Below are 13,940 nucleotides of genomic sequence, written 5' to 3' on the forward strand. Positions count from 1 at the left end.
AGCATCCCCCCTCAAGGTCCCAGCATCCCCCTGCAAGGCCAGGCATCGCCTCACAGCCTCCCCCAGCAATAAGCATCCCCCCCCCCCCAAGGGCAGGGTGTCCCCCCCACACCCACACCCAGGGCTGATACCCCCCAGGACCTCACAGGGGGCAGCGAGGTGCCCCGCTCTTTGGGCTGCTCGTGCATGCTGCCCCCGCAGCGCCGTGGGCAGCTGAGCCAAGCGTCCCGGGGCTGGAGGGAGAGGGAGGCAGTGCCTCCCATATCCATGGGGCAAGGGGTAAATGCCAGCAACAATGATGTGCAGCATAATTACAATTCAAGGGATCCCAGAGAGGCCAGCTGTGTCCCTGTGACCACTGGCCTGTTTTGGGGTGGTTCTTGGGGGATTTAGCACCGGTTCGTTGGGGGACCCAACCTTCGCCCAGGTGTCATGGGCCTGGGACAGGCTCTCAGCCGGCTACGGCAGCTCCCCACAGTCCCAGCATCACTTCCCGGCTCATCCCTGACCCTGCTGTGGTGTGCCAGCCCCAAGGCAGGCCAGTCTGCTGGCCAAACTTTTGCTTTTTTATGGGAGCTTGGCTAATTTTGCACCATCCCCAGGTCTTTTGGGCACAGGCCGTGCATGGACAGGGAACACTGCCCCGTGGAGCTAGCAAGGCACCCGAGGGGTTTCAGTAAACCCACATCCACCAGCATCCATCGTCTCTGCCACCCTCACTAGTTGCCCCGTTGCTTTCCCAGTGCGGCAGAGAGCTGGTAACAATGAGGCTCGTCTCGGTCTCTTGTTACTGGCCAAGAACCGGGCAAAAGTCCCGTGAACAACTCATGGGAGTCGGCCAGCTCCTTAACAACTCCTGGGCATGGCCCACACCAGCCAGGGCCGCCGCCGTTTAACTCTCTTCGCGGGCGTTAGCGGCGTGGAAAGGGTTTCTCCCTCATCCTGCGACAGGCCTGTAGCATCTGGCTTTTCCCCAAATACAGAAGGGAAACAGCTATTCAGCACTTCTTGTGCCTGATTGCTATTAACAGCTCTACCATTCCTATTCCTCGGTGGACCGATACTACTGCTGGGCAGCTGCTTCTTTTTATAAACTTAGCTTTAAAAGTTAAGTTGTCCTCCTTCTCCGACGCAGCACAGCCCACCGTGGGGCACTCCGCGCTCCTCTGCTTCCCCATCCCCACTGCCTCCTTTCCTCAGCTGCCACTTCCTACTCGTGACCATGGGTTTCTACCTGTGGCTCTTCTACCAGTGCCCGGCAGATACAGAAACAGCATCTGTTTTGCTGGAAAAGCTGTGGGCTGGTCAGCCCAGAACCGAGCTGCTGTGGGCGTCCCCAGGCCGGCGCCAAGGGCAGCAGCCCGTCGCCCCACTGACAGCCGGCACGGGGCTGACAGAGCCCAGCTCGGGCTGCAAGCCGCCAGGGGCAGGGGACGGGAGCTGCATGGTGACACCGGTACAGTGATGGGGGTCAGAGACAGGATGGTGACCTGGAGCCTCTGCAGGGCTTTGCAGGGATGCGGGCACCACCAAGCCCCTGCTGCCATGGGTATCCTGCTCCCTGCCTGCTGCTTCCCCCTGCTCCTTGAGGGGTCCCTCTGGGGCATCCTCCAGACCTTCCCTCCTGGCTCTGCGGGATGCTGGAGCAATAACAGACCCTCTCAGAGAGCACGGTCCAGGCTACCTGGACCACTATGGCTCCACAGGCCAGGGGACAGCCCTGGGGCTCAGCTGGATTTGCCTGATGCCCCATCCTGGGGCACCAAGTGCTTCCCTGGGACCTGGGCTTCCGGCACAGCAGGGCCCCATCCTGGCTCCCTCACACTGGCACAGGGCTTCTCCGCTGCAAGGCGCCGTGCCGGCGGTTTCAGGATCCTCCCGGAGGCCCTGGAGACATCCCCAGCCAGGGCACTGCTCTGTGGTGTCCCTGCCTGCACCACGCCACATGCTCCCCCATCCTGCTGCCTCCCAGGCGCTGCTCCCTAGGATGCCTCTGCTCCCCCTGTCCCATGACCCGCATGGCCCGAGCACCAGCCCGGGTCCAGCAAGCACAGCTGTGGCCTGTGCTGCCTTGGCACAGCAGCCGGGCAGGCCGCAAGGGACCCCATGGAAGAGGGGTGCCATGGGGGTGCAGGGCTCAGCAGGACAGTGCCTGGTTTGGGGGTGCCAGGCTCCGCGAGGGGAAACGCTCCGAGCCGCAGGGAAGGCTCCTGCAGCAATAAAGGGGATTGAAAAGCCAGCAGGAAAACACGCTGGTGTGCAGGCGCCCCCCTCCTCAGGGCTGAGCCTGCCCCTGCCCAGATACCACAGCGATGGGCTCTTGGTGATGCTGAGACCCAGGGGTGTTGGGTCTCGGTGCTAGGGTCCTTATTTCCCACACAGCCACCCAGGAGGGCACCTGGGCGAGCTGCTGAGCCCCTCTGGGATGCAGGACCCTGAGCCAGGGAAAGGCTCATGCGCGGGGAGACAGCATTTGCTGCTTCTTGCTGACCGGCTGTTTTATATCAAGGCGGGAGGGGGGGATTTGCTGTTCTAGATGGTATTTTAATGGACAGCCAGGCAGCTGGAGCCGGGGAGAAGCCTGCTTTACATTGTTTGGGGTTGTAACAAATAAATTCAATTAAAGGCAAATGGCTGCGCGCAGCCCCCACCCTGCGCGGTGTCTCTGCGGCACCGGTGGCTACGAGAGCGGCAGCCGCGGGCGCGAGGCGGGAGCCCAGCGCGGCCGGCCCCCGGCGCTCTCCCCCGCGCCAGGGCCACCCACGGGCCCGGCTGCCCATGCCACTCGTCCCGGCCGTGCGCGAGGGTTGGTGCTGGGCCGAGCTGGCGGGATGCGGCGAGATCCGGCACGAGAGGGCTGGGGCGTGGGAGCGTGGGGCGCCCGAGCCACCCCCTGCGCCCCATATTGCACATCCCAGCCCTTAGCACCAAGGGACGGGAACGTCCCCGAGGCCAGGGCTCCGCGTGGGCTGCTGGGACACACACCCGCTGGCCCCCAGCAGACGGTCCTTGGGGATGGGCAACCCAGGACAACATCCCTGCGGGCAGGGGGGTCCTCGGGGGGGTAGCTGCAGCCGGGCAGGGGCTGGGACGTGGCCGCAGTGGGGCTCGGAGCAGGGCTCCGCGTGGCCGCGGTGCAGCCTGCGCAGCGCGAGAGCCTTTCGGCCGGGGGGGAAGAGGAGCGGGGACGTGCCAGAGCCTCCGCACGCTGTAAACAGCCGCCGCAGCAGCAGCAGCAACTCCTCTGCTGGGAGCCAGCGCCGGGCGTTTGTTAGTCGGAAACCAGATGGTGCTCTCCGGATCGCCGGCACTGCCAGCCTGGCCGCGGCCCCGAGTCGGCCACAGGCACTCCCGGGGACCCTGGGGGCTTCAAAGTGTCCAGTGCCCCCCACCCCCCCGCCGCCTCGCTGCCTGCCCCGGGCTGGGCCCACCAGGGGTCTGGGATGGACACGGCCGATCGGGGCGGCCGGAGAGACGGAGGCACATGGAGGCCCCCCGGATGCCAGCTGTCCGGGGGGAGTTCGGTGCAGGGAGCCGGCTGCCTCCTGCCCCACTGCATGCCCCAGTCGGCAGGAGGGTATGTCCCGAAGGGATGGGGCATCCCAGAGAGATGCGGAAGGGGGCCGGCTCCCGCTGGAGGGGATTAGCGGCAGGACGTTAAGGTCCCTTAGGACCCCAGGCACCTCTGCCGGCTGCGCTGTGCCTCAGTTTCCCTGAATCTCCCAGGCCGCCCTGGCAGCATCCCCTCTCCGATAGCAGGGAGGTCCCCAGGGCTGCCAGGACGGAGCAGAGGGGCAGAGAGGCTGGTCCCTGCGTCGAAGACCAATGAGTCCCCCCAGACCGGGCCAGGATGTCGCTGGGGAAGGGATAAACCGGCAGGAGCCACCTCCGCGGCCAGGGAAGGGGAGCGGAGGGGTGTCAGGGGTAGTTCCCTGGCGGGCACCGCACTGGGGACAGGCCAGCAAGCCCCCGGCCCCAGCACGGCCGGCAGCACCCAGGCAGCCGGCTCCTGCCCCGAATCTCTGGCGGTCCTGGGGGGCAGATGCACTGAGGGGACAGGGACAGAGCCATCCCAGCCCTGTGATTTTGGGGGGGCCACAGCAAGCGGATGAACAGACACGTCTCTGTGGGGAGGGGACAGGGGACGGCAGGGGGACACGTCGTCCCCAGCAGCTATGGGGGGGTCCCCTCAGTGTTTACAGAGCTTAAAACCCGCCTAAGCCCCGCAAGGCCACGGCGCACAATAGCGTGTGGACGTGGTGACACCGGCCGTCCCCACACCACCTTGGAAGACAGAGGGCCCTGCCACCCACCGCCAGCACCGGGATTAATTATGATAATGTAGTTCTTTCCCCCTTTGTCACCCTAATGAATGGGCCCCTTTAGGATTTTAAGGCCTTTGTTTGGTGCCTCTTTACTGCGGTATTGTAGGATGGGGACTAGCAGGTGGCAGGTCCCCAAACAGCCCCTTTTGTCTCCTTTGGGGGCTGTTTTGTGGTGGGGCTGGGGGGGGGGTGTGAGGATGCGGGGAGGGGGGGCTGCCAGGGGACTCCCGGCCGGAGCGGCAGTGGCTCCCCCCCAACGCTGCGGGGCTGCAGCTCCGGGCCCCGGAACCCCACGCCGTGCACCCCGGCACCGGGGGGCCCCATGGCTGGAGCTGGGCGCCGGAGCCGCTTGCCCCCACCGTGCCGCGAGCCGCCCGTGCCCCAGCCCGCTCGGTGGGCAGATGCTGGGAGCCACCGTCTGAGCGCCTGCCTTGATCTTTTACTGCCTGGGCAAATCAATTACCCAGCAGAAAAGTCCCTAAATCCCACCATAAAACCCATTTAGCAGCTGACATGGCGCAGCAGCCCCTGGTAGCGCTCGCTGGGCTGCGGGTGAATCTTGCCCGTTCTCGGGATGAAGCTTTTAATGACTTGATGTGGGTCAGGTTCTTAATTGCTGCTCGGGAAAGCGGGGCCGTGGCCGTACCCGCATCGCCCCACTCTCCGGCCATGGATAAGGGCTTTCTTGGGGTCCAGGCTATGCTCAGCTCCTCTGGAGACCCCCCTCTGCATCAGCCGTGTCCTGCCCACTCCTGCCCCGGCCTTGTCCCCTGGACACGGGAGCAGCCGGGGATGTGCCGGCCCCAGGGGACAGTGCCGGGCAGAGCGGGGCAAGATGTGGCCGACGCAGAGGGGCGGGGAGGGGGACGAGGCAGGGCGCAGAAGCACTGGATGGTGATGCTGTGCACCGGCGTGGGGCTGGGGTGAGGATGCGGCCGTGCCCGACTTGTCCAGGTGGGGCGAGGGGGTCCGCAGCCCCGGACAGGGCGCGGGATGAGGCTGGGGAGGGTATGGCCAGGCCCTGGGTGCCCGGGGGAGGAGGGGGATTTGGGGGCAACTCTTTGCCCACAGGTGGAAGAGGGCCATGGCCACCCTCAGCAACAAGCATGGTGCCACCAAGCTGGTGATGAAGGAGCCCTTCTGCCTCCCAGGCAGCTGTGGGGGAGCACCCTTAATGCCCATGGGGACAACAGCGGAGAGGGGACAACGCCAGCATGGGGCCAAGGGACTTGGAGATGGCCGACATCTCCCTGATTGCAGGCTGGGCAGGGAGACACCTTCGAGACACCAGGAGGGCGGGAGACACGGGACGGCTCTGGCGAGAGGCACCGCTGGGCGCTGGGCACGGGGACCTCCTGCCATCCACAGTGGAGGGGACCCCGGCAGCCCCGGCTGCGTGCTGGGGAGGGGGCGCCATGGCGGGGGCAGATCCTGGCCGGGCACCGCTGGGGGGCTGCAAGCCGGCGAGCAGCGGGGTGGTAAAACGGTGACGAGTAATTGGTGTCCCGGCCGGTCCTTTCATGCTCGACGCCGTTTTATGGGTGAGGAAATTGCTTGTGAGTCAGGAACACAGGAGACAAATTTAGGAAGTGCTCTCTGAATGTGCCGGGGTCAGGCGCCGAGGCCGCGCGCTTGAAACCTGGGTGGCCTCGGCGCTGGCCCCGCGCCCCCCCGGCACCCTGCGCATGGGAACGCAGACCTTTTATCTTATCACCGCTCTTCCGCCCGCCCCGGCGGGGCCTCCCCGCGCGGCCCCCTCCCGGCGCGGCCGGCTGCGCCGCAAGCACAATGCGCGGCGGCGAGCGCGCGCCAGCAGCGCCGGCCCGTGGCGGGCGGCCCTGGGGCGACGGGGTGCGGGGGGCACCCGGGCCAGGCCCCGCTGCTTGGCGCGGGATGGAGACGTGCCGGCGCGAGGTGGAAAGGGAGCGTCGGCAACAGGTCCTGGGGCCAGGAGGGGCCGGACCCCCGTCGCCCTGCGGCCAGGGCACGAGCCGGGCGGCCCCACAGCGATGGGAATGGGGCCAGGGCACACGGACCCCCGCGGCCGGGGCGCTGCACCTCGCCCCCCCATACCCCGCACGCCTGGGAACGGGTTCCCCCTTTCGCCTGCCTGCGGCGGTTTTTCCCTGGGAGGAAAGGATATGGCCCCGTTAAAGCATGCCCGGACGCGGCTGACGGCTACCTTGAGAGCGCAACCCCCTTCCCCCGGCCACCGCCGAATGCACCAAATCAGGCGGTTTTGATGTATTTTTCTTGATCGCTGGCCAAGCGCTCTCTCCTGCAAAGCAGCATGTTTCTAATTTTCTGTAGGTTTAACTCCAAATTAATTTGTAAGTGATCTAGGTTTCTTGTTCCCCGAAAGATATCTAATAGTGCCGGGGAGTTCCTGCCAACCGAAACGTCTCAGTGGGGTGAAGGAAAAGCAGTAAAAAGAAACCCAGGAACTGTGACCCCTGGTGGGTATTTAACAAGGTGTCAGGTCGAGGGATTTTCCGAGCGGTCTAAGTGGATGTGACACCGGCCCCACGGGTCGGGCCGGGGCGCAGGAGGGCCAGCGCGCGGGGACGCTCACGCTGCAGCGGCCGTTGCTGCGAGGCCTCATCTGCGCCGGTCCGGGCCCGGGAGGGACTGGGGACGGGGAGGGGTGCTCAGCCCTCCCCACGGGCGCTCGGAGCGGTGCCGGCGTCCGGCCCCTCGGGCCGCGGCTGGCTCCGGGGCGCACGGTCCCGCAGCGGCGTGGCTGAGGGCACATCCGGAGCAGCGCCGGGGGGAGGATGCTGCGCAACGCAGGGGTGTGAGAGGTGGAAAACAGGAGATGAGGAGACACCCGGGGCTGGGGGAGAGCCACCGTCGCGCGTGGGGGGCACACGGTGCAGCGGCACGAGCTGCCAGAGGTGCCCCCGGCGGGGACGGAGGCAGCGCGCTCGCGCCCAGGGAGGGCACGGCGAAGCACTGGGGCCTGCAGAGGAGGCCCCCAGGAGCCGGGGGTCCCCGCTCGCGGCGGGTCGGGGCCGCCCGGCGCCCCTGCCGCATGGGAAGCGGGCACGGTTTAATTGGGCGGGCGGCCGCTCGGCGGGGCCGGCTGCTGGCAGGCGGACACAAGCTCTTTTGTCTCCGCTCTCGCTCCCGGCACCGGCTGGGGCTGGCGGGGCCCGGAGCGGTTCAGCCACCGAGAGCCGAGCTCGCCACCGGGGAAAGCAGCCAAACCCACCCCGGCTCCTCGGGCTTAACAGGCCTTCGGCGCACGCGAGGAAGCGCCCAGGTGGCCGCCGAGGCTTCCCAGCTAATTAGGGGTTAGGAAACTTGCAGCAATCCCCAGCAATGAGCCCCGCAGCCCTCCCTGTGCTCCCTTTTCGCCATCGGTGCTGGGGCCAGAGGTGAGACTCCAGCCTGGCCAGCGGCCCGGTCCTGCCCACGGGCTCCCAAGGGCTCCCAGGGTGCCTGGCCATGTCAGCAGGGTGTCCAGGGCACTGGGGATGCGAAGGTATCCGGGCTTGTGCTCTCCAAGGACGGACACCAGGATGGACACGTCCTTCTCCTTTTGCAGGAAAGATCCATCCCCAGCTGTGCAACAGCAGCAGCTTTCTAGCAAGCAGGCGGAGGTGGAGAGCAAGTCTGGGGGGACCACAAGGGTGGGAACACTGCCAACCACAGACCCAGGAGCACTGGCAGGGAGGCCACCGCCACTGGCTCTGGTCGTGGCTTCCCCAGTCTCTCTCGGGACCAGTGGCAGTGCAGGTAAAGGACCTGGGAATCCTGCTCTTCCAGACCTTCCTCACCAAGGGAGGAATGGGTTTTACAAAGGCACGAAAGGATGTGAGTGTGGGAGAAGGAACGATCCCCAATGATGGGAGATGTCCCGACCATCCCCAGGAGGGAACTGCCTTTTCCTGTAAATCAGCCCCAGCCTCTCGTGTGGCGAGAGCGGGGTTCAGGCCACGGCGTGGGGCAGCCGGGGCATTGAAGCCAGCTGCGGATCAGAGGCAGCTGCAAGCAGAGCGCAGCCAAATCCCTTCTTCCAGGCATCTGACACCAAACACCCCATTTGCAAAAAGGCCCAAGTGGGGAGGAGGCGTTGCTGTTGCTCAATTATCCTGCAAGGGTCCAGGCCCTGGCTCCTTCCCATTGCTGCTGCGAATGGCTTTGGGGACATGGCCAAGCGCTGCGGCCCCGAAGAGCCACCTTCCACCCCGCATTGCTCTACGGGCAATGCCGGGGTGGTCAGGGACCGCTGGCGAGCTGGCCAGCCTGTGCTCCCTGGTGGCACCGTGGTGCTCCCTGCGCAGCCCAGCCCGGCCGCATTTGGGTCCCCACATCTCTAAAACTGTCACCAGGGGATTCCCAACTTTCTGTTCCTGATCAGCACAGCTGAACGTTTCAAGGGAATCCTGGCCCAGGGGCGAAAACCAGAGGGAAAATTGCTGCCCGGGGCCTTTACAAGGCAGCTGGCCGGGTGTCACCAGCCAGCCATCCCAAACACGTGTGTCCCAGCAATGCCCCAGCACCACCGCCCTCCTGTCCCCACGCTCTGCCAGCATCCCCGCTTGGCGTTTCACAGCCATCCCTTCCAGGTCTGGACCATCTGCAACACCGGGCAGGTGGCAGCACCAGCCGCAGGGCCACCACTGGGCCCAACGCTCCTGGGGTGCCCAGCAGCTCCCGGGGCTGTCAGCCCTCGCCGGAGAGGTTACAGATGACAGCGTTTACCGTATTTCCTGCTTTGGGTGACCCGAATCTCGCTGCAGGGTTAAACTTCCCAACAAAACGATGGAGGAAGATAGGAAAAACAATCACAAGAATTTGTTTCATGCTGCCTGGATCCCTCCCCGCACGCAGCAGTGTTTTTGGACGGCCAATTTATAATCAGCAGTGTGGAATGTTGTAAATTAAATATTTTTAAACAACTTTGCTCTCTCTCTGGTTAAACATTTCAGAGATCGCTCTTTCTTGTCTGTCTCTTGCTGGGTGGTCCCTCCATTCGCCCGTACATCTTCCTCAAACACAATTAACCATTTAGATGTTGCACAAAGGAATAGCTTATGCATACAACACCAGTCGCTCGCTGCTCCGGCAGTGGGGGAGGGAAGCAAATAAGAAGGCAGCTTCTTTTATTTTCTACTAAAAACAAAAACAAGAAAATCCCTTTTTCCTTCCCAAACTATCCCATTTTCCTTGAATTGTAAAGGCACTGATCCAAGCTCATCAGCTGTCCTGAAGTTTAGTCCAACAATCCCCTTGCTTTCCCCCTCCTCTTAAATTCAACATTAGCATTTTAAAAGTCTTAAACATACAAGTTTATTTAGACTCAAGCTCTCTCAAGCTCTTGCTTTCCATATTTATATATACACGTATTTTAACGTATATAAAATGTCTGTCTATAGGGCCTGGAAGGAAGTTCTTGTCTGCCGGCCCGTCTGGGAGGCATAGACTTGTCTGTGGACCTTGGCTCCCTGGAGATGGAGTGAAAATCAACAGGATCCAGAAATCAGTTGCTCAACCCAAACTGAGTGAACCAACGTGGGTCGCCTGCTGTGCAGCCCTTAGGCAGAGGCGCCCAGGTGTTTGCAGCGTGCTGGACCACAGCGAGTGCCACGGGCACCTTCATATCCATGATTCAACCCTGCAGGTCTGCCCAGTGAGGACGGTCCCACGCCCTCCTGGCCAGCAGCCCCCACGTCTCCCTCAAGGCCCCTCTTTGCTCCTGTCTGTATGCTCAAGGTGGCCAACATGGTCCCAACACCCTGAAGCCACACTGAAGGTTGGTCCCAGCTGCTCTGCCCTGGGGCTGGGCCATGCTCTCGCATGGCTAGGAGGGATCACAGCAGCCCCAGGCCAGTGGCCACAGCCAAAAGGCCAAAGTGACCCATCTCTGACTGCTCACTGCCATCTTCAGTGCTTTAAAACTAGTGACCAAAGGCCACAAAAATGACCATGTGTGGCAGGAAGGTAGCGCTGATGGCATCCATGGTGTCCCAGGACTGGTGACACCCACCAGTACCACTCACTACAGTGTGCAACCTGCTGTCCTCATGCAGTCCTCGCCAGCATAGGCGATCCCTCTCCATATGCCAGCCTGGGGCTCAACCTAACCCTGCCCAAAAGCAAGACACTAGCTAGACTGTCCCCAGAGGCTTTGTAGCATCTCTGGAGCCCCTGGCTCTCCCATCCAACCTTCCAAATCTGTCTGAGAGGAAGGTAAAAGCTCTTCACACCCAAATAAGCACAAAGGGAGAGGGAAGGGTGGGAGAAAATCCTCCACTGGTCCTTGCTGGGGAGCCAGGAGATCCAGGGCACAAACCTGTGGCAATGAACACATTCAACCAACAGTCATCACATTCCTCTCCAGCCACCCCCAGGGAGGCCAATAAACCAGTAAGGAGAAACCACCAAGTGAGCTGTGCAGTAAGAGACTGGCGAGTCCTTGTAATGCCCAGATCCAAAGGAGGTTCAGGCAAGTCCAACTGCTAGGACTGCACACACCATATCAACTTCTCCTAAATTCCCTAGATAATTAGGCAAGAGGAGGGCCTGTGGATCACCTCCTCCTCTGTAGAAGGTCCTACAGCCCTTCAAAACCACAGATTTTAACTGAGTCAAGACGATCTCACTCCATACCATGCAGAAGTTCGCATTGGCAGAGAGCTGGAGACTGGCAGGAGGCGACAGAGGGCAGACTGGGAGAGATGCAGATGCTCCCCCGGTGAGACCTGAGCGCAGTCTCATCCCATTTGACCCTGATCCGAATGCAATGGCTAGTTTTAGTCCGATCAGGTGAAAAAGAAAGAGCAGGCAGACAATGTCCTGGCCACCTCACAGCACTGGTCCAGGCCTATGCTGTTCTGCTTGGTGCCTGGTGCTCCAAAGAAAAACAAGTTAATGAATCAGGGGAAGAAAAACTCTTCCCCCAAGCTTCTGATAGAGCAGCAGGGCCCTCACACTCTAGATCTGATTGCAAGCACTACCTTCACCTGGAGCTGCAATCCCACTTTCTCCAGCCCACCTGAAGATAGGGGATAGGGGACCCAGGCCTGCAGACTTGAGGCCACACAACCCCTCAGCCTGGCACTCTTCTCCCCTTCTGCCCCCAAGTCAAAGATACTCTCCCAAAAGCAAGATCCAAGCTAGGTGCAAAGGGTCTCATATCTCCTTGAACATTGCTGGGGCGGGAAGCCCACTGTCCCCAGTAATGGCTGGCTGTTCTCTTCTCCCTTGTGCGGCTCAAGACCAAGACTGCCAGTGAGTGATACCTGGAAGATGGGAGACATCCACTTTGACTGCAGCATTTCCACAGAAGGGATCAAATGAGCTGCTTCTGTCAAAAGGATCAACATACTAACATGAATGGCTGAGGGAGGAGAGCCACAGCTCTTGATATGCATAACTGCCCAACAACTGCTCTCTCCAATGTATCTCACATGTATCTCACAAATGGGCTCAGCTATGAACATACTGGGAAGGACCCCCTTCGCCCTCCTGCTGCAGAGCTGCTGTGTGCCACATCCACCTGTCACAGGAGCTGGTGGAAGGGATCAGGTCAGAAGCCTTGCCTTTGCTTTACCTTGAAGCCTTAGGGCTCCTCAGGCCTCACTAACACAGCAAGGTGCTAGCTAGTGACTGTGCTCTTTTCTATTCTGCAGGCAGAGCAATGGCTGATGGTGCCACTGTCATGGTGCGCTAGGTTTACTGAAAGACGTTCTCCCTCTGGCTAAGGCAAAGGACACACAGAAGTACAGGCTAGGAGTGAGCACACACTCCAGCTTGGCTCTGCATCCACTCCAACCCACAGCCCCAACAGAGAAAAAACCTTTTAGTAGCTGCAGGCTGGACACAATCTAGTGAAACTCTCAGGAGCCAGAGGGGGCCATCCACCGGGAACTTCCTGGGCATCAGTGTTTTCAGGACAAGCCTGTCGAGAAAGTGCCAGCATCTACATCTACAGAGCTGGGAAGTTCCATCTTTTCAGAGAAATGTTGCCTATAAAGCACTGCCATGGTGCCTAATACCACTGCGATGGGCATGTGTTGTAATGCTCAGTTCCTAGGGTTTGGTAGCACAGCAAGGTGAGGAGACTTCCTTGCAATCAGAGAGATGAACTGTTCCTCAAAGCTGGTGATCAGCAGGTATAGGTAACTTCTGCAGAAAGGCCTGGATGACCTAGGACCAAACAGTCATATCCAAAACTACCTGGGAACAGAACTTTGTCTCCTAGATCACCTCCTAGATCAGATTGTAACACTTAGCACTCAATGTGCAAAGATTCCTGACTCAACCCATCATCTGCTCACCTGATGATGACAGCAGCACAGAGACCAGGTTAGATGAGGAAGGGTTAACCTCCCAGTGCCCGCCTTGGGATTCCTAAAGGCCCTATTATCCCGAATTATTTTTCATAATTACTGCCACACACGTAGACTACATCAAGAGCGAATCTTCACTTTGATAATTTGTGCTGTGAAATCTCACTTTGGGATCTACTTTTATCTCACACCAAACACCTGCAGGTCGTAAAAGGCAAAAAGGAAAAGAAAACGCCTCAAATCCCGGCCAGGTTTTCAAGTGTCAGAGAACACTAAATTAATGCTAAATTCTAACCGACACAGTAAAGCACCCCCCACCCTCTTCTTAAATTAGCTAAACAAAAGGACTAAAGTGAGAAGTTAACATATAATTAAGGCACAAGGAGGTAAAACTGTAGCTATTAAGTGAGGGGATGTTGACTTTTCAGAAGTTAAGATGCATCCTAAAAACAGAGAGAGAAGGGCTTTGTGCTTAAGCAAGAGGACCAGGAATCAAACTACCTGTGTCTCTCTCCTGTTGGCTTTGCCATAAACTTTTGGTAAAATGCTAAGCAAGCTCCTTAAGCTCCACTATGCTCTGTTTTTTCACACATAAAATGGATGCTATGCTCACTTACCTCACAGAGATATAAGATTCCTCTCTTTATTAACCTTTGCAAAGCCTCTGTGATCCTTGCATGAAAAAGGGCTCGTACCTTATCAACACGTTTGCACACACACACAAGGTAAAACTTTAACACAAGGCCTGAGCTGAAATGCAGTGCTTCTGTTCTTTCTGCAGCTTGCAAAAGGCCTTGAAGCCAAAATCTCATCCTTAATCATACTTTCCAGTCCAATCTGTTCCTTTAAAGTAGGATTTTTGTTTATGAAACTCAGGGAATGTCTGGATTATAATCTCTCTCCTGTCAAATTAGCTAGGAAATTGTAATTTTCCTCAGGGGACACTAGTGCCCATGAAGCATGCATTTAAAATGTATCACTTTACTTAATGAAATATCTTTCCAGACAGTTGCTGTAAGCACCTCTGGATGTCAAACTGCCAGGCTCAGATAAATGTCCCGTTGAATCCTACTAGATTCTAATAAACAGCTTTTAGGTAGGAACTTGTGTCCAATTTATAAATGTTAAAGAACAGCTTGTGTTTCAATCCCATCCAGGTGCTTTACAATCCTGGCACAACCACTGACCACAAGGCTGTGCATTTCACATTAGCGCTCTCTACTCATCTCACATATGTATAGTCATCCACGGATCATTTAGCTGTGGGAAGGGACCTCCTGTCTGGGATTAGAAACAGTGGACCTACAAGCACAAGCAC

Source organism: Apteryx mantelli, chromosome 8 (assembly GCF_036417845.1).
Source record: "Apteryx mantelli isolate bAptMan1 chromosome 8, bAptMan1.hap1, whole genome shotgun sequence".
Taxonomy (NCBI): domain Eukaryota; kingdom Metazoa; phylum Chordata; class Aves; order Apterygiformes; family Apterygidae; genus Apteryx; species Apteryx mantelli.